Source organism: Ursus arctos, unplaced genomic scaffold, assembly GCF_023065955.2.
Source record: "Ursus arctos isolate Adak ecotype North America unplaced genomic scaffold, UrsArc2.0 scaffold_9, whole genome shotgun sequence".
Lineage (NCBI taxonomy): Eukaryota > Metazoa > Chordata > Mammalia > Carnivora > Ursidae > Ursus > Ursus arctos.
In genome coordinates, this window is record NW_026623111.1 from 34,681,541 (window position 1) to 34,703,786 (window position 22,246).

Below are 22,246 nucleotides of genomic sequence, written 5' to 3' on the forward strand. Positions count from 1 at the left end.
TGGGATCCAGTCCCACATCAGGCTCCCTGCTGTGCTGGGAGCCTGCTTCTTCCTCTCCCACTCCCCGTGCTTGTATTCCCTCTCTTGGTGGCCGTCTCTCTTTGTCAAATAAATAAATAAAAATCTTTTTAAAAAAATCCTGCTTTTTTTTAACCTAAATATTCTCATTCATTTTTGCATTTTTCTTCTTGTAATGCCAATTAAGGTTAATATTCATCAAGATTCCATTTGCACTTTTTCTCTGTTCATCACTTCTCTTTCCCTTTCTCTTTCTCTCTCTGTTCCTCTACCTTTCCTCTTTTTACTTTTCATAAAAATGATCGTCCATCCCTATTCTGCTGTTGACCACAATATCTAGTCTAATGCAATACGGCAAATGTTCCTTGAGGGAGGCTCGCTCACTGTTGAATCCCCAGAACACTACCTGCTACATAATAGGTGCTCAATAAATGTTTATTAAGCCCATCTGTATTTACTGTGCAAATTGTCATTTAAACTCTGGACTTGTATACGTAAGAGTTTAGGGGATATCTGTAAATAGCCTTAAAACACCTCATACACAACAAGAACAAAAAGAAAACATTAAGTTTCCCTAAATATTTACCATTATTCACTCAGTCATCTAAATTCTATTTAAGGGATATAATTTAAAAAGCTACCTCTCCCTTAAACCCGCAGGCAATCAATGACCAAGTCCTGTAAATTATATTTCCTTAACCTCTAACTTCCCCTCTCTACAGTTCATGACTTCTGTTATAGATTATACACTCATCAGCTCTCACCAGGACTATGGGTGCAACTCGTCTGCCAGCCAATAGCACCCCCTTTTCCAATTTATATTCTACATTGCAGACAAAAGCTCTATCTGAAACACAAACTTAACAATTTCTTCTCCTGAATAAAAATATTTGCTGACATTCATTGCTCAGGACAAAGTCTAGACTCTTCGCTGCTATATACAGGACTTTCTAGGAGCTGTCCCTGCTTAAAGCTAATTTCTTCAGATTTTACAATATTTTGCTTTCCTCCCACTCCTTTGCAACCTATGCTTCAGGCAAACCAAACTCATTTACATTTCATAAATAAAAACCAGGCTCTTATAAACCAAGATTTTTTTTAAAAAACTCAAAAGAGATACACTCTCATTGTAATGTTCTTCCCCTGCTGCCAATCTTGGCAATCTAGATAACTCCTTCTTATTTTTAAGGCACAGCTCAAGTGCCCTCCTCTCTGGGAAGAATTTCTGAGGCTCTGCTCCACAAATAGAACTAAATGCTTCTTCTTTCTCTATATCAATCTTATTTTATTCTATTATTAATGCAGTTGCTTATCTCCCACTCAACGACTGTAAACTCCCTAGGAATGTTCTTACTTCATTAGCAACTTTCATAGTGTCCAGCATAGAAATAGAGCCTTAATATAGATCATGAGTTATACAGATTTCCAAACGGAGCTTGGTTTTTAATATCCATCTTAGCTTACTTAGTCTAGACAAACAATGCAGAGGGAAGAATCTCTGTAGACCACACAATACATTATAGATACAATTTTTTCTTATAAGCATAGACTGACGTCGCGGTTTATGAAGATGGTACTTTTTCTCATTTGTCTTCAATCTTTTAGGATATTTCAGAGAGATTACTCCTGCCTTTGTCAGAATCTATGTCCCACAAATGGCTTTGTGACTTGGGATGGACAAGAAAGGTTTATTTTGCGAAAGAGGAAGAAATATGAATATCTTGAGAGTAAAGGTTCGTTTCACAGATAGGATAAAGGCAAGGTAGCCTGATTTTGAGAACAAATGTTACTGTAAGGACAGCATTCAGGGTGATTTCTGAAGAGAGAATAAAAGTTTGCTCATGCGCCCACCACCAAGTTCATAAGTCCTTTGAACATATGAACAAACAGAAACTAAGAGTCTAGATTAAAATCATATTTCTGGAGAAACTCCAGGAAATGCTCATGAGAAAACAGGTTAATTATCCTTCTCATGAGCCAAAAGGAAATATGATTATTTTTGAAGACTACTCTTGCAAGATAATGAAAGCTTACCAATAAATGTTATTTTAAGTTAGTTTCTGATAATTACACATTAGACGATATTAAAGAATTGTTTATTAGAACAACTTATGCATTATTATCAAAGAGTTGCCTAGAGAGTCCGAAGGCTAGAGGGTCATGGCTACTGTTGCAGATTACTTCACAACTGATAATCTGCCTGTCATAAATACAGTTGTAATTATAACTTACAAGGTCAGGAGAGGGGGCAAAAGTAATTATTTCCTTTTTTGTTCTGCAATACAGCTCAATGCCTGCAGTGCAATATATTTTCAGGTTTTTTTTTAGATGGATAAATAATTATTATCAAAAGATCACTTATTAATATTGAAAAGCATATTCTCCTAGTTAAATAAGGCAATGTGTACAAAGATTTTGGTTACTAAAATGGAAACATTATTGAAATTACTAGAAAACATAAAATAAATATTAATTAACCATTGGTAGTTGGGAAAAATACCTTATCTTGTGGAAAAATTAAATTAAATTAATTTCCATTCCGAGTCAGAAAATAATGCACTTCACTTTATGTCTAATGTATGCTTTTCTATCCTTCAAAGTATATTCAGGCAATTCAAAGGCCTAAGTAATTTTTTAAAGAATCAGAATAGTATGGGCTCACTAGAGACATAAAAGTGGTTTTTTAAAATTTTTCGAATCAGATGATCTTTCAAATAAAAATCTTTGTTGCAGAGGGATTTTCTTATTAGCACACTTGTGTCAGGTTTCTAACTCTTCAAATTTTTAAATTATTTTGTTTTTCATTTCAGAAGGCACTACTGATATCTCAAGCCTGTTCTAGCCTCCTTACAGCAAAGAACACAGAAGCACACATTTTCTTTGTCATACTCTGTTCAGTCCTTTCTCTCCCTTCCTCGCTCCCTCCATCTCCCCTCGCTCTCTCACTCCTTCACTCTCTCAGATCTTGTTCATTTTTCTTACCAGAATTCAAGTGTGCATTTTCCTCACCACTGATTCAGTCTCAGGGTGGCCCCAAGAGAGATGTTTCCTCAGAGCTGCAAATTTATGAAGGCACTTCTTCGCTGTCATTTTCTGAATCTCAGTTAGAGATCAATTCTTTTTTTTTTTCCTGTTAGTTTTACCCATAGAGTTTCGTTTCTTACTAAATAAATCCAATTTAGCCTCAGTGCGGTCTCACATCTAATGGAGTTGCTTCCCTGAGAAGGTGAGCAGGCAGTGTCATCACGGAGAACAACAGCATCACGGTGCAGCGCCTACCCTGGCAAGGAGGCTTCCCTCTCGGCCCTCCGTGTGACCCTTGTACACTCCTTGACAAGTTCTTGCTCCTCACCTAAGTTTTTAGACTATTATCATTCCCTTCCAGACTCTTCATCTGGCCAGGCATGCAGCATCCACATTCATGATGTTATTATTTTTTATGATGTTTCTTTTAGTTTCCTGGTAGATTAAAATAATAAAACAAAAGTATTGTGAATATAGGCCTCTAAAAGCATCTATTTAGGTCTCAATTATCCCAGGTAATAGCTTATGTAAAAAAATATGAATAGATACAATCCACAAACAAGCCCTTGGCTCCTTGATTTAAAACTGCAATTGATTATCATTAGTAGATTTTCGTTTCATCGAGAGAAGCACAACAAGAATTATCTGAATAATTAAGTTCATCTGAATAATATTTATTCGATTCTGGGCTCTGTATATGGTGTATTTCTTTATCAGTTTGCATAAGCCTCAATAGCATTATGTTAGTATCTATCATTTGAAATGGAAATGGTATCATAAATACAGGCTCTGAGCCACTGATAGAGAAATGTGAAAAATATAAACTAAGGGGCAGGAGACTAATATTTGCAGACTGGGGGAGGGAGGCATGTGCTGCCTGGTTGTGGCCGCAGCATCCAGAACGGGAGAAGAGAACAATGATGATTCTACCGTACACTTTGCACGAGCATGGGAAGCAAGAGTTTCTGGACTTTACACCACAGACACCCTAGCCTTTCTTCTCTCCTTTAAGTCAAGTTGCAAAGTACATGTATTTGTTAAAGGTATTTTTCACTTTGAAATAATTTGCCTTTGCATGGAAAGGGAGAGAAATTAAGCTGAATACTAAACAGTTGTTTGAGGTGCCACAAAACAAGATATAGCATAATGATCTTAGAGATAAAAAAGAGGCATTTATGTGGGGAGCTCCTGAACCATTTTAACAATGTCTATAGTGGATTATGGACTTTAAGTTTGGGTGTATGTTCAAACAATTCATGGATTCCTTTGGCTTTGATTTCCAACTCTGCAGTGTAAGTAATTGAGTAAAGTTTGAGGTATTCTTTTTTCAACTATTTTTCTTACACTACTAGAAAAAATATATTCAAGATGCCAGAATATAGACAAAGATTTTTCTAAATATTTTGATACCATCAGATATATCATCACCCAAGATATTCTATTGGAAACAAAATTACCTCAAATTCCTTTAATCTAGTTTTGAAAGCTGTTTTCTCCTTTTTATATTGGAAAATCAATATGTTTTACTACAGAAAATTTTTAAAATATAGAGAAGGGAAAATAATAAATGATCATTACCGTTGTCCTCTATTAAAAATGTTTTGATTGTTTCCAAATATATGTACAAAAATACGTCACATGGAAGAAAAAAATGAAATTTTAAAAACTGGTGACAGAACTGCCCTGAGGGGGGACATGTTTTTCTTTTAAAAAATAACTTGATGATGGGCTTTTGAATCATACCATGTGAGTGCAAATCCCAGGGCATTGATCTTACTGCCTTTGTACCTTTGGACACATTAACAAATATTTGGCCTCATCTGTAAAATGCACAAACTATCATTTTCTGTTCTGTAGAGCTGATTTTAAATTAAGTGAAAGTCTCTTTTAGCCAGTACTTGGCCCATAGTAAAATTTCAACACACATTATTTACCATCATCAGCAGCAGCATTCACTGAAGATCCTTTCGGTTGTGAAAGAAGTTCCCAAGTCATGAATAAGATGGGCTAGGATAAGAAAGATTATAAGGTAAGACAGGCTTTGAGATCTGCCTCAGAGAGCGGGGATTGGGAACTAAGTGATGAGAGAATAAGGAGAAAGAGAAAAAGAGTAACAATGTGGTGGGAACTGCCCAGGCTGTGGAGAAAATATGGCAGGTTAGAGATTTCTTTTCATTGCAATGGCCAAGATATTTCATAGACAGGCGTGATTCATATTAATTTCCGTGCGGTGAAACAATGTAGCTACCTTCTACTACTCCTGAAACAGGAACTAAATTTGCTACATAGATATTGAACATGTGAGAATATTTTGAGGAAGTTCAGGAAAACATTCTTTGTTTCGTGATGGCTTAAAGAAGGGAGCCGCCCTACAAGGAATTAGTGTGATGGAGAATTCAGCAGGAGTAAAAAATCACAACAAGATGTAAGCCTTTAGAGATAAACAGAAGTTTGAATGCACTAAGGCTTGCAAATGCATATAAGATACAATATTGTTTGTTATTTACATATATATGCAAATGCTCACAAACCAACAAGATGAAGAATTGCACGTATGTTTATTTTGCAGGTAAAACATAAAATTGGTATCCTAATATAAATACTATTTTGTAACCCACTTTTTAACTTCTTATGTCATACATATCCTTCAACATCCTTAAATACTTTTTACAGTATTATTTTTAAGGACCATTAAAGGATAATTTTTAAAAGGTAAAATTAAAAAATTATGACTCTTGAACAAATAGATGAAACTCAGAAGGTAAAGAAGAGCCTTTCATATTGTAGGTGAAGGCATTAACTGGTAAAGTAAGAAATTAAGAACCTAGAAATTGATCAAGCTTTGTGAAAAATTTAACACATCTCATGGCTTTCTTTAGTCTCCGGTATTATGGATGGGAACAAATCAAATTCCATGTGTAAGTTTTATCCTTAATTATGCTTCTTTATATTCTAGAACAAATTGACACTGTGGGACAGTGTGATACTGGCTCAGTTGGTTAATAAGGTTAAAACTATTTTGATAATAATAAATGTTTTATGTTTATATATATATATAATAAATGTTACCATTATCTGATAAATTAATAAATTAATGTATTTAAGTTTTCTCAGTTTTAATTTCTAATATAATAAATATCAATGATTATAACCCTCATTTAAAAAAAAAACAACTTTTGGAGATCTTTACTAAATTTTAAAAGTGTAAGGAGCTCTGAAGACCATAAAGGGTCTCTGCCTTAAGACAAAATGCACACAGTTGTGTTTCTTTGTTACTTATTGCTCCTAGAATAGTCTCAACCACTCATATCCATTACAAATTCAAAATGAACTCTTCATTATCTAACATAAATAGAATATAGAGATAATTTTTAAGTTTCTTTCCTCATTAGAGAAGAAAAAAACTTCACAAGATGATGTAAAAAAATTATGACTTACAAAGTGACTTGAAGCATGACTGAATTAGAAATACAGTGAGTTGAGAAATAGGAAAACTTCTATTTTCATCATTAGATCACTACAGGTAAATTAACCATTAACAAATGAATTTCCATTTAGGCTAAACTTACTCCCAAACACCAAGCCCTCTACCTTGGATTCCTATGAAGCACGGAAGATCTTGTTGAAGAGCAAAGGAAAAATAGAGAAACCACTGTTCATGCAGCCACACGGTCATTACAGACCAAGAGTCTTCAGCCTGAAGACTGAAAATTCAGAATTTAAAAGGAAAATGTAATTACTCTATCTGCTAATATAACAAACCAACCACCTATTATGTCCCAAAGGCCATACTAGTGACTGAGAATAAAGAGGTGAGTAAGACAGGCAAATTCCTTTCCTCTGAAATTTATATTCCACTAGAAAGGAGCACTCAAGTAATTGTCAATGTGCTAAATGTTACAGAGAAGAAATGCACAGAGCTCCAAGAAGAACTAGAGGCTGATATAATAAAGATGTTGGTTGGGTAAGCCAAAAACTAAAGGATAGATAAGAAAAGTTAGGCAATGGAAAGGGGGAGAAATTTCACAGAGCAAAAGCGAAAAAGGCTAGGTGTATGATTTACACCCAATCTAGAACTCAACTTTCACTAGTACAGCAATGGCCAAATAAATAGTCACTGCCTGATGTATATGAGTGACCGTACTGATTTTTTTTTCCTATCAGAATGTAAACTCCAAGAGGATACAGTATTTGTCTGTATTGCTCAAAGCTGAATCGCCAGCTCTAGAAGAGTGTTTGGCATATAATGGGTGCTTAATACACATATACTGGGTGAGTAAACTGATGGATTGTTGGAGCAAATGAATTTTATATTTTTCTAACTCTGAATTATAAGTGAAATAATTGGTATACCAAGTGATTGGTATACCAAATGAATATATCAATGGTATATCATTGGGATACTCACCATTTGTTAGTGGCAAAAAATGTTAACACATGGTAATAAAATAACAGCACACCTAATGCTGCTCCTTTTCTTAGTTCAGTTAACTTTTATAGGAAATTTTTGTTCACACCAGCCCTTTGTAGTTCTCCTTCCCAGTCTACGCATCACCTAGCTGGTCTCCTCCAGACAGCCGTAGCCCTAGGACCCCCATGTCATCTGGTGCTTTCCGCTGTTGTAACATTTTAAGTGGGTCTCTAAATTCACTGATGGACTTTCTGTCTTCTCCCTTAACTGGAACTATTTGAGGATAGAAAGACAGTTATTTGTCTTTAAGCCACAGAGCTTTGAATTATGCCAGGGAAATACTGAGTGTTGAATAAATGTTTGATGAGTGAATTAGTGCTCAACAACTGATTCTGAAACTTTTTGTCTAAGTTCAAATTGAACTTAACTCAAGTGTTATTTAAAGGTAAAAAAAAAATCCCTTTTATTTCTTATTGATTTTGAAATCTTTCTGCCATCTCAGATTTCCATCTACTCTGCCAGCTCTTGCTAACCTCTTTGATTTTTAAAAATAGATTTCTATTTTGAATTTTTTTTGTTTTTGTTTTTGTCTTAAATAACCAGTTTTATCCCAACTAAATCAAAGATAAAAAGTCCTGACCTTATGAAATATTTATACTTCTGAGTGAAGTAAGACCTTTGCAGTATCAATAACAAATACTCCAGCTGACCTAACAGGGCACTATTTCATTGCTTTTTTTATTTGCTCAATCACTCAATAATTTTGCTCTGCCTACATTACATCTTCTTTCTCTCTTCACTGACCTTTTGCTGCATCGCTGTATTTCTTCTTTACAGGGTCGGACTCTTCTTGCTTATGAAAGTTATTCTGTGTATTGAAGTGGCACAATGCTCTTTCTTTGAGTAATTCCTATCATAGCTGACAATAAAATTGAAAGAAAATTCTCCTATGCCTGTAATTGTTTTCTATTCCAGAATGAAAAGTGATTATAAAGAGGACAGTAATAAGTTATTGAAAATGGTCGTTTGTTGTTACTTGGTTCATCTCCTGGCCTTCCTTTTTGTGTCGAAAAGTTGAAATAGCTTGTGCTTTTTATCTTAATATTTTTAAAATATATGTTATGGCTCAATGTGCCAATAGATATTCTTAGTTGCAAACTACAGAATGAGGTCCTGATTTATGAGGAAAATAGGATGGTAGTAAAGGGTATCAGGTAGATTGCAGAATCTCTGGAAGTCAGAGAGTTAGGCTCCTAAATTATGCAGCAAGAATCCCCAAATTTGAGGGTGTTCTAGCAAAAGGGCCGTGGCTGCTACTGATGCACCCGCATGGTAGCTTGCACGGAGTGTCCATCTTACGCACCTGACCCTGGGGCTGCAGCTCCAGGTCAAGCCCGACACCTCATCTAAAGTTGCCACCTTCGCTAAAACAAGGATTCTTCACATATCCACTTCTTCACATCACATCACAGTTTGTGCAGGTGCAGCCAGGAAGGCTGAGAAAGAAAGTTTTCTGGTTTTCCACCGCAGAAAGCTGAGCACGTAGCGTAAGAGACGGTCAAAAAATAGGAAAGCTGTTCAAAGATGTTAGTGGTCACACATTCCATGGCAGCCACTCCTTACTTTCCTACCATCATTAGTATCTTCCTCTGCGCTTAGACTTCCAAATGTCAGTAAAAATTGCATCATGTTCCCACCCAGATGCCCACATGGATAGGCAGCTATCCTTTCATTCAAAAGCGAACATACCCACTCTTTCCCCAAATAGCCGACTGTAATCAGTTCTAGTTCTGGTTTTGCTAGTGATCACAATCCTATCTTGGTATCTATAATCTGGGGGCTATTAGCCACCACCACTAAACAACATATCAAATGGTAGAACGCACTAGGAGCCAAAAGAAAGGGAAAATTAAGTCAAATATATAAATGGCACAACCAGAAAAGGAGTTGAGAAGATACTATACCTCCTGTTTCTCCTGCCTAACATGAGGCCATACAGAGATTCCATAACTTTATTAACCATGAGACGTCTCTTTCCTGCTCATCTGGTGTCTCCACTGCCATTACGCTTGACCTGAAGGGAAGATGGAGTTTTCATTCTAGAGTTTTCATTTCTAAATGAAGTCACTGAAGTCATCTAGGTGCCTTACCCATTGGATGTAGCAGTATTATCCAAGTACCTAAGAGGAGCCCCTACCTTCCTCACACGTTCTTCCCTATGCTTAGCGTGTGATATCAAAGTCCATAGTAACAAATAAGTGAAATCATGATAAAAGCTTTGCTGGTAGGTTAAGAGAAATAATAGTGAGAGGGACCACTTTCCCTTCCCTTCCTTGGATTTTAGAATAGGGAACTGAGCCTGAGACAAGTGAAGTCACTTGCTCCAAGAACATCGACCTGAGCTCATATCCTTAGCTAGAGACTAGCTAGAGACTAGAGACTTCAGAGTGGTTTATCATATAAAAGCATGGTCACTCAGCTTCAGTAGCACATTTTGAAAAGAATTTCTTATTCTCCATGGAAATTTTTATGAAATTTATTCTTTAGTTATAACAAGTTTAGAGTTCTGGAAGGCAGCAGAATGCCATGACTTAGCATTGGTTTATATCCTGGGAGATTTACAAAGACCAGCCTTCCTGAGGCGTTTGAGCTTTTTACTCTTGTCAAATCTATATTGTGCATGTGATATGTGGTTGGGTTGTAATATGGGCCAATTAAACTATATATTTTTAAAAAAAGGAACACAGGTTAAAATACCAAAGCATTTCATTAAGATCCCTTCATAGCCTCTGAGGGTCTGAGTAAAACTAGTATTAAGTTCTAGAAGAGAACTTATCAAACTAAGAGTTTGAAAGGAAAGATTCTGGGAGAGACTGAGTTCCGATCCTGGCTTAAGTGGTGGTGAGGCTGTTTGAGTATAAGCCAGCTACTTCAATTCTTGATGGCTAACTGTCCTCGCCTGTTCAATGCAGATGACAACGCCGCTCTCTCCTACAGGGTCGTCGGAGGATTAAATTGAATTGATATATTTAAAGCATTTTCTTTTACATGCACGACATATTTTCTCTTAATATGAACACAAACATTGTAGTCATTAAGAAGATTCCAAGATTATAAGCACACTGCCAAATAAAGCCATTTAAATATTATTAAGTGGTATGAAGACAGGGCTCGGGGAAGTTTGGGAAAGGAGAACCAAACCAAAGAAATGTGGTAGATGAACAGAAAGGATAGGTTTGGTTAAAAAAAAAAAAAAGAAGAAGAAGAAGCAGCAGCAGAAGCAGAACTTGATGGAGAAGAACGCTGTGAGATACTTAGACCTGAACCTGAGTGAAAATCCTCTTTATGACTTCATGTCATGCTGATATTCATGTTATGATCTTCAGGCACTTTGCCAGTGGGACTCAAACTCTAAATCATTCTATTACCATGGCTAGAGTCACACAGCTTCTCCTGCTGAATCTACAAGTTTATGATAGCTTATCTCTGCCCTTTACAGCACACTGTTAATGGGGTCAATTCTTCATGCCAGGCAATCCTTATAGGTCCTTGTAAAAGGATGTCAATCTATCCAAGTTTTATACTCATGAAAGTCTACAAAAATTTATAACTCTCTTTTCATCTCTCACTCTACAACTTCATAGCAACCCTACGACAAAATTAAATGAAGGAAAGAGACAATTTGAATTATGGAAAAATAGGAGGTTAAGGTCCCATCTTTGTAAGAAACACTGCCAATATTTAGTTATATTATATTATATTATATTATATTATATTATATTATATTATATTATATTATATTACATTCTGCTACAACAAAATGTTTAGAACACTGTTTTATCAAAGAAATAATATTATTTTTAAAAATCTATTAACTGTTGAATTTAATTCCATTGACTTAAATGACAAGTAATATTGCTGCAACAAACATTCAGGAAAGATTAGATGACGTAGCCAAGATACTCATCTTTTTTTGTCTTTTACTTTTCTAGAATTGCCCCCATTATACTTTTGTTAAATGGAGACAGAGTTAACTGAATAAACTGTCTACTATCCACCTGTCTTTTATGGATTCTGATCTTAACATATTATTTCCCTAGGAGGTTTTCTAGGGAAAATAAGAGATTAAAAAGGGAAAAAAATAACCTGAAAAACTTCCAGTTATAGTCTCTTGGAGGCAGGGTATAAAAATAAACAATAATACCAATAATACTACTGTTATTACTACTACTAGCTAACTTCGATAGAGTACTTGTGATGTATCAATACAGTCCTAAATTCTGTACCGATAGTAAATTCTTTGATCATCACAACAGTCTAATGAGATTGGTATTGATTGATTTTAACCCCGTTTTTCAGATAAGAGAACAGAAGCACCAAGAGGTTAAATAGCTAACCTGAGGAAATTTAGCTAATTGGTAGCAGAGTCAGAATTCGAACTCTGTCTCTTGAGCCCTAAAACCCGTGCTTGTAACCACCACATTTTACTGCCTCCAGAAATTCTGCCTTAATCCAGTTAGCCTGTCCTGTGCACCTTGCAGACCCTTTATCATGACATTACTCAAGCAGAATTATTAAGTAGCTTCCTGGTGAGCTTATTAGGGACTGGACTCAGATCTTCCACCTTGTGCCTCCAATATTTTTCATACTATCTGGTAGAAAATAGGACATCAACTCAAGCTTATAGGATGTATACCTTGATGCTCCTTCTGTATAAGAGAGACTTCCCTTAAATTGTGTGGGGCTTACTTTATTCAGGTATCTGCTCACATGCTACTTCTGCAAAGCAGCCTCCAAAAACTCTGGATCGAACTGAAAATTAGCCCACAATGCTTTCCTCTTGTTATATTGTTACAGTTTTTTCTTCATGGCATTTTTCACTGCAATTCATTTTTACTGGTTTAATTTATTAACGATCTGCCTCATTGTCTGTATTGTAAAACTCATGACATACTTTGTTTTGTTCACTCCTGTGTCTCCCATGACTAGAAAAGCATTTATTATATAGTAAGTATTCAAAACATATCCATTTAATAGTTAATGAATGAATGAATGCGCGAATGGACAAAATGAATATCTGGAAGAATCACAGGGAACTCATAACTTGTTAATTCCAGGGAGACAGCCTGGATAGATTAAAAGTAAAGAGAAAACAAAGCTTCTTGAAAATTTTAATATTATTAGAATTTTGTAGGAATATCCATAGATATTTTTATTTTTAAGCAGTATTATTATTTTTAACTACCTTCTGTTTCAAATGAAGATTTTGTGGGGTCTATGCAAATAAAAAATATATATTTCTACAGATATATATTAAATACTGTCTGTATTAAACTAAGGTGTTTACCCACAAGCTCATTTACAAATTACGTATTTTTAAAATAGTCTTTCCTGTCATAGATTGGAGTTATAATACATAAACTTCAAGATTTTGAGATTATTAAGTACATACATGGGTATCAAACCATCAGCAATGCTGCTTCTATGTTGTTACTTTTCAAATATGCTCAGAAAATATATATGAAAGAGCTGGACCAATTTTCTTTAAAAATCTTTTTAACTGAAATATATTTGGCACATAATATTGTGAAAATTAAAGGTGTGAAACATGTTTACTTGTTCATTCGTAAAATACAATACAATTGCCATTGTAGTGTTAGCACCTTTATCAAGTCACGTAATTATCACTTTTGTGGTGGGAATAATTAACTTTGATTATTCAAGATATGTTTTAAAAAATCCCTACATAAGCATATGTCATGAAAACAATCTCCAGTTGTAAAAGAGTGGTACTTAAATATTCCTTATACGTGGTAGAAATTGTGTTGACCTAATTCTAATTCGGTAATCTTAAGGAATAGTTTAAAAATGAAATACAATATGTAGAAATTAACATCATTGAAGATACAAAGCTTTGTCGTATTTATATTTTAAAAGTTTTAATGATGTAGTTTATTGTATAACGTACATTAGGATAGTAACTTAAAATATAATTTTATGCAAAATTTTATATGTACATATGTACATAATTATGTGTAGTATAACACTGCACTTAGAACTAATGTGAGCTGCGAGCTATTATCTTAATCACAACTTGCAATTAAAGTCCCCCATACTCACTACAAAATCAAAGTTCTATTCCTATGCTTTAATTTTCTTCACTAATTGTTTTCTCACTTCAATGATAAATCTATTTTCCAGTTGCCTCGGGATGTAATATTCACTCAATTTTCCTTTCACATTAAAAAAAGCAAGAATTATATTCATACACATATTTAATAATGTCAATGTATTCGTTCTAAAGAGCTTTATTTACATAAACCAACTCCCATTACCAGGCCTGAAATGCATTCATTTATTCATTCATTCATTCACCCAATTCTTCTTTTTCTTCTTCATTTACACACTCATCCATTAATCCATTCATTCAACACACACTTAATGAGCTTTTTCTGAGAAGACGACATATTAATAGAAAATAAAATTATCTTTAAAAAAGGATCATAAAGATGTGTTTGAGGCAGAGTATGAAATTCAGGTTGTTAGAGTAAAGCCTGAGCCTGGGAAAATGATATGTGATGAGGACTGGTGGAGATCGGGAGCCGTATTACCAAGGATCCTTGGGGCCTTAGTGAAAGACACAAGTACAGTACTGACTTAGATGAGATACTATTAAACAATTTTTCTCAGAAGAGAATGGTCTGGCCTTCATTTTCAAAGAATAGCTCTAAATATTATGGGGAGAATATACCGTAGGACGCAAAGAAACTGGTGGGGTATAGAGCGGAATGTCACATCAAAAACACCTAAATTAGGAGCCCAAGGCATCACAGAAAACTGGGGAGAAGAGCAGTGATTTTAACACATGAGCAAATTCAAGTGTAATTTTTTTTTTTTTGCCAGGAAAATAGGACATGATTCTGAAAAAAAAATAGAAGCAACATCAAAAATAATGGTAATAGCTAATGGTTAAGCAGTACTTACTACATAGTAAGAAAATCTGTGTATATGAATTTGCTTATCTCCACAAAGAGTTAGCCAAATTCAAGTTTATGAGCATAGCCTTCCACACTGCCAGGTCTGCCCAAACTTCAGATATCAGCCACAAATCAAAAGGTCCCCAGAGCCACCCTCACTTCTGATCAGGTGACTACAAAGTTGGGGGATCCTATAACCACCCTCAGTTTCTATATAATTCTTTAGAACAACTCACAGAACTCAGGAAAGCACTGTCATACTACTTATAATTTCATTATTATAGCCAAAGGATACAAATCAAAATCAGACAAAGGAAGAGAGGCAGAGGGTGGCATCTGAGACTGAAAGATTCCAAGCACGAAGCCTTTGTGTCCTCAGGGAAGTGGTACCCTCCCAGCATTCATGTATGGTAACACACAAATGGAGTATCACCAACTTAAGAAGCTCACCCCAAATGCAGTGTCCAGAGATTTTATCGAGGCTTTATTACATAAGCATGATTGATTGAATCATGGTCCATGTGGTTGAACCCCCTGCCCTCCCCAGAGGTCAGGCTGGTATCATGTGCTTCAACATTTCAATGCTATAATCACATCATTGATCTCTCTGCTGGACAGCCCTCACACTGAGATTATCAGGTGTAGTTGGCCCTATCTTGAGTTATGCCAATAGCATAAATGATCAGATGTGGTTTTATGGGCCCACTATAAATAACAAAGTCCCTCCTGTAACTTGGGAAATTCCAAGGGTTACCTACTAGAGCTGGCACAAAGGCCAGATCCCTCTTTGGGTAGGATTGATTCTTGATGATGCTGATGGCACTAGTAACAACAAAAGCAATACTAATAGCAAATGATTAAAAAGCACTTACTGCATACTATGGAAATTTGCATGTAGTAATTTGTTAATTCTCATAATAATCCTATGAAGCTAGTGCATTCACATTACAGATAAAGAAACTGAGGCCTGAATAAATTAACTTGCCCAAAGCCAAAGATTAAGAAGGATGTAGACATAGGATTGGATCTAGGAAATTGTCCTTAAATCTGTGTTTGTTTTTAACAACAATATTATGCTGCCTGTCTGTAGGGGTATCTGAAATTAAATCTGGAAACAAGATGTCAGCATTAGGAGACAGGGCTAGATAGGAAATGAGGGCCAAAGGTGCTGACCTTTTAAGATCCTACACTTCTGAGCTACAGAGAATGGTCAAACCACGGAAGAGGCTCTAAATTGAGTGATGCCAAATGCATGATGTTTAAATTCATTTGAATTCTTAATAGTATCTTAATAGTATCTTGAATAGTTTCTTGTGGTCTAGTCAGCTTTCTCTCACACTCCTTGAAACCATTATTTTAAGTGTTCTCCATACTCCTTTTAATGTGCTCAAAAATAGCTATCAGAAGCCTCTTTTCCTGATATAAATGTTGAGAGAAGTGGATACTGTGATCTTTAGATTTTTAAAACAGTATAACTGCTTTTGAAAAGAGTTTGAGATGTCACATTGCCGTCTCATTTGGAAACAGCTGGTTTTATGTCAACCAAATTCTTCAATTTACGAAAGGCAAAACTTGACTTGTCTTTTCTAGATTACTCCAGGACCTAAAGGTGATCTTAGGGATTGGCAATGGGAATGGTTGAGAAGGGAAGGAAGATAGAGATTTCAAAGCACTGATTATACAACTCAGAGTTCCACACTCTATCCTTTATTCCTTGCAATCTGTACACTGTCCCTAGGAAATTTCTGAGATGCTCATAGCTTTAAATAGAAGCTTTAGTTTGTTTGTTTGTTTTTAAGATTGATTGATTGATTTTAGAGAGAGAGAGATAGAGAGTGTGTGTATGTGAGCATGGGGGAGGGGCAGAGGGAGGAGAGAATCTTTTTTTTTTTTTTTTAGTTTTTTTAAAAGATTTTGTTTATTTGAGAGAGAAAGGGAGCATGAGTGGAGGGAGGGGCAGAGGGAGAGGAACAAGCAGACTTCCTGCTGAGCAAGGAGCCCAACGTGAGGCTCCATCCCAGGACCCTAAGATCATGACCTGAGCCAAAGTCAGACACTTAACTGACTAAGCCATCCAGGAGCCCTGGGAAAAGAGAATCTTAAGCTGACTCTACACTGAGCACAGAGCCCAAGGCAGAGCTCGATCTCACGACCCTGAGCTCACGGATTGAACCGAAACCAAGAGCTGGACACCTTATTGACTGACCATGCCACCCAGGCACTCCTAAATAAAAGCTTCAGTTTTGAGAGGGGAAAAAAAAGGCACGACTCCTGACACCCATCAACTGATATTTGTCCTGACCAAAAAAACTAGACCACAGTGTTCCCTACTTAACATAAACAATTTCATACAATACCAACATCAAACAGGATCACGGGGTGACTGGTGAAATGAGACAAAAATAAGAGCATTTTGCAATCATGTTTGAGTGTAGACAAAAGCTAGAACACTGTGCAATCACCAAACACAGCCCTTTCTGGTCTAATGGGAGTGAATGTTCCTTCACCAGTTAGCTCTAGCCCTACTCCATTCCTCCTACCTCATAGATAAAAATTACTAGGGTACACAATCATAGAATTGCCTTGCTCTCTAAAAGTGCCCAACCAACCCAGAACATTTTCTTTCTGCCCTGTCCAAAATTATTCCACACCAAATCTTTTAAAATATAAAGCAGAATAAAACTTTAATGACATTAACGTCCAACTTTAATCTGTAAATGACATTAAATCGTTAATGACATTAACATCCAACTCCTGAGTCAAGGCCTTTCTAACACCCTCTCACTGACATACCCCACATTTCCCCGTGGTGCATGGTTTTCTTCACTGCAAAGGTCAACGACTCAACTATATTTGATGACAAATGTGTTTCATGTGGCCTTTGTCACATTGGCCTTGAAAGTCTGCTAACTTCCCAGAATTTATCTCTAGTTTAGTATTCTTTTGTGGAATCCAGAACCATCTATCAACTGTCTACTGTTCAGTCCCAAGTCTTATTTCCCAGTGAGTGGATAATTAGTGAATTCCAAACTGAAACATTACATGTCTCCCTCACTTGCATTTTTACATTTATTATTTATTTTCATTAAAGACATTACTTTCCATCAAGCATTTTTTGACTGACTTTATTTTATTAGAGCAATTTTAGGATCACAGCAAAATTGAGGGGAAGGTATAGTGACTTACTATATATCCTCTGCCCCTACACAGGCATAGTCTCTCCCATTATCAATGGTTCCCAGCAGAGTGGTACATTTGTTATCATTTATTGAACCTACATTGACACATCAAAATCACCCAAAATTCACAGCTTACATTAGGGTTCACTCTTGGTGTTATACAGCGTATGGGATTGGACAAATGTATTGAGACATATATCTATTATGATGACCCACCAAGTTTTTTTAAAACAGAATTATTGGAGTCATCTGTTACTTTCCATATTGGCACTGAAAGCCTTGTGTCCTGAGAGAATCCTCAGTCCCAGGAAAACCACGACATTGGATCGCCTGATACCAATTTACACTTGCTAAACATCTCTTGACTGTAGATAGTTCTTTCATAGCAAATGTTATCACCTGAGTGCATACCTCTCGTAATATCTCCTCTGTCTCCTAGAAACTTTCTTTTTTTCATTTCATTATTCAGACTGAACAAAGTAAAGGTGAAATCAAATTTTATTATTTGCATTTTAGTATCCTTCATTCTCCTCATATTGCCTTTAGGACGGCATCCAAAAGCCTCTTCATTCTCTATAACAATGTCAAGGATTGGCAACCTATAGCCAAATCCAGTCAGGCTGATTTTGTAAATAAAGTTTTATTGGAATACGACCTCATCTATTACTTTAGTTATCTAAGACTATTTTCAAACTACAATGCTAGAGTTAGATAATTGTAAAACACTTTATAGCACCCTAGCTTTTTATACAAAATGTTTGCTGATCCCTGCCACTTAAATTGTGGCCCACAAACTCATGCCAGTCCGTAAAGTCTGATAAGATAAATACAAAAATTGAGAGGAAAGATCTAGAAACTTTCATAGCAATTTGACAGAATAATTTCATGTCTGTTGAATCTATTAATTTAGAAAATAGTAATAATCTAAGCTTTTATTTTGGATGTCTTTTTTTGTATTTATTCATTGTTATTACATTGAAAAATAATTGGTTCCTGAAAGACTGGGGCCTGTGTGTGTATGTGTGTGTATGTTTGCACGGGTGTGCAGAGGCTCCTTCATATCAGGTGCTTTGAGAAGCATTACTCTACTTGGCTTCTGTTATGTCAGCCTTATCTTGCATCATTTCTCCATTAGCTTTTGTGTTTCAGCACTTCTAGACTTTCTTTTCTTCAATGGATCATTCTTTCCTTTACTTCAGGACTTCTATATCTCATTCGCTCTACTTGAATCTCCTCTTCCCTCCCACCAAACGTTTCATCTAGCCAAGTACTTCCCAATAGCAACTAAAATATACCTTCTTCATCAGTGCTTTTCTTTACCTCTCCAACCAACTAATACTAATTAAGGGAAGATTTCCTTCAATTCATTAGTATTTTATACCTAGTTTTTAGTGACTCATTAGTACTTTAGTAATTCATTAGTACTTTAGTAATTCATTAGTACTTTATACATACTTTTTAGTCTGACCATATTTTCATTTTGCTTGTTGAATTCTTTTATCTGGAATATGGAAAAGATATAGAAAAGTTATGTTATTCAAGAAAAATAAGCGTACTATTACACTGAAGATACTCATATGATGACAACTGATTCCTTAATAGATAGTGGATTGTAAATTTGCAAGGGTGGGGCCAAAATTATCTTGTTCACCACTGTCTATCCTGAGTCTGATCTATTCAACACATACTCAATAAATATTTAATGAGTGAGTGAGGAGTTGAATAAGTGGAAGACACTAGGTGGAGGTTCAGTGTTTGGCCAATTGGAAAAAAGGAAAGGGACATAGTCTCTGAAGCTGCTGGGGAAAAAATCTTGGGCAGGGGCCATGGAGGTGGGGGTGGGGAAGGGAAATACAAAAACAAAGCCCATGAATGAATGGATGGATTTAATGGCATAGAATGAAGTGCAAATAGTTATGTGAGTGTAAAGAAGGGAGCAATTACAATAATTTCATGGCAGAAATAACTTTTTTGGATCTCAAAAGCACAAAAGCTAAGTCATTTTATTAATACTAACACAGTTATAAGCACTTACTATGTGGTGGCCACTGATTAAAGCACTTTTCACATATTAATTTACTTAATTATCAAGCAATGTTATGACTAAATATTATTACTATCCCTGCTTTTTATAAATGAGAAAATGGAGGCAGACAGAGGGCAAGTCAAAACAGTTACAGCCAGGCAGCTCTTTCTGCCCACATGTCCTGTCCCCATGCTTTAATAAAACCACCTTTCTGCACCAAAAAAAAAAAAAAAAAAAGCAAGCAATCAAACAAACAAACAAACAAAAACAAAGATAAAAACAGTAAGAGCCATAATTGTTTGGATCAACTATCTGGTCAGTTATCTAGTGGATTCAGACAATGGAAATAATCAATTGTATTTTTATTTATTTATTTATTTATTTTAATTATAATAATATTTTTTATTATATTATGTTAGTCACCATACAGTACATTCCTGGTTTTTGATGTAAAGTTCGATGATTCATTAGTTGCATATAACACCCAGTGCACCATGCAATACGTGCCCTCCTTACTACCCATCACCAGCCTCTCCCATTCCCCCACCCCCCTCCCCTCTGAAGCCCTCAGTTTGTTTCTCAGAGTCCATAGTCCCTCATGTTTCAATTGTATTTTTAAATCTTCCCTAAATAGACTTCTATTTGGACTTACTTTTTCTAAAAAGCATCAAACTTGTTATTTGCTCTTCTTCAGTCCATTAAGTGCTTTCACTTCTTTGTTAGCCATAATGTGTACACATTTGCTCTCTGACACCTTCAACCTGTTCATCCAGCTCACAGTGGTCCGTATTACTGCTCTCTTTGAAGTCTTCTGCAAGTCATTTGCGTCTGCCCGCCAGACGTCCTGGTGGCCAAAGGAGGAGCAAGCTGTGTTTTGTATGATTCCTTCAAAGTTCACAATTCTAAATAATTTGAATGGCTTTTAGAACTGCACGTACTCCTTTTCAAAGGCTTAATTTATTCATCTAACTTTATGTGCTCCCAAATTAATGACACTTCATAATCTTATTAAGATATGCAAACTATGATATAAATGACAAAATCTTAACTAGTTTTTTGTATATGTCACACCTAAATGAGTAAATTTTTATAGCGTTAAAGAGAATCATTTGATATTCCTCTGCAAATCTATTAATAGTGATTATTTTTATTAAATTAATTTAATTGTTATATTGTGCAAATATATATGTATATATTATAAAGCAGTCAACAATTTTTCTGCTAATATTTCTTTGTCAAATTATTGTGATTTTACTTTCATTTTTCTTGTTGAATTATTTTATTTGGAATATGGAAAAGATATTGAAAAGTTGTGTTATTCAAGAAAAAGAAGTGGGGGTGCCTGGGTGGCTCAGTCAGTTAAGTGTCTGCTTTTGGCACAGGTCATGATTCCCAGGGTCCTGGGATCAAGCCCCGCAGGGACCCTGCTTCTCCCTCTCCCTTTGCCCTTCCCCTCTGGTCATGCTCTCTCCCTCTCACTCTCTCTCTCAAATAAATAAATAAAATCTTAAAAAAAAAAAGAAAAAGAAAAAAAGAAAGAAAGAAAGAAAGAAAGAAAGAAAGAAAGAAAGAAAGAAAAGAAAGTGTACTCAAGCTTAGAAATTTAGATATTTAAAATACTTCTGGGGCGCCTGGGTGGCACAGTGGTTAAGCGTCTGCCTTTGGCTCAGGGTGTGATCCCAGCGTTACGGGATCGAGCCCCACATCAGGCTCCTCCATTATGAGCCTGCTTCTTCCTCTCCCACTTCCCCTGCTTGTGTTCCCTCTCTCGCTGGCTGTCTCTATCTCTGTCAAAAAAATAAATAAAATCTTAAAAAAAAAAATACTTCCATATCTCCCAAGTGGCAAGTAATTCTGATACATTAAAGGAAAGATCTATCTTCACATTTTAGGAAATATCCTTGACAACAAGTTCAAACTCAAATATCATTTCCTCCAGAAATCCTTCCCATGGGCCATAACCATGGGTCAGCAGTCCATCCTTTGTGCTTTGTCTTAATTTCCCTTTAAGGACATTTATCATACTCATACAAAATATTGGTGAGATGTGAGTGTTGAAAGGGAATATTAAATCAATATCTTGTGAACAGATGCATTTTGATTCAGATAACAGCTATCTCTCCTCAACAGGGCCTATGGGGAAATGGCAAACAGCAAACACAATAATGCCTTTTACTTAGCTGGCCTTGAGCCACAGTACTGATGCAGTTACCAAACTGAGGGGAACTGGAACCCAGGAACTAATTCAGAGGCCTGATAAGCTTCTGAATTCCCATCATCTGCTGGAAAGATGAAAGTAAAGAGAAGATTTCTGGCATGGCCCAAGTGAGCTTCAGAGGAAGAGGAATATTGAAAATAAGAGAGGAGAGTTTTCTTGAAAATATCCTACATTGATTCATTATCTCATGTAGAGCGAACAAAATGTGTTACGAGATTTCACTTGGCTAGATTTCAAAGATTTCTCGGTGGGAGGGAGACATGGTCCCTAGCTCATGGAGCTTAGTCTCCTGGTATTGCTATAGCATGTTTGTCTCTACTTAACCTCAAGTTCTTGGAGGACATAGATCGCGTTTCTCCCATTCACCAGGCTGCCTCAGCATATGGTGTAGTA

The 22,246-nt window shown here is 35.9% G+C and overlaps 1 long non-coding RNA gene across 2 annotated transcripts in view; it reads left to right on the forward strand.

Moving 5' to 3' along the window:
* The first annotated feature begins 4,907 nt into the window (after nt 1–4,907).
* The window catches only part of LOC123001565 (uncharacterized), a 52,341-nt gene continuing 35,002 nt past the window's right edge, over nt 4,908–22,246 (forward strand). The window contains exons 1-3 of one of the 2 annotated variants that reach the window (XR_008958463.1): nt 4,908–5,071; nt 6,601–6,854; nt 7,207–7,314. This is a non-coding gene — a long non-coding RNA (uncharacterized LOC123001565). The remainder of the gene's footprint in view (nt 5,072–6,600; nt 6,855–7,206; nt 7,315–22,246) is intronic. The other variant, XR_006410584.3, reaches the window with a different exon arrangement.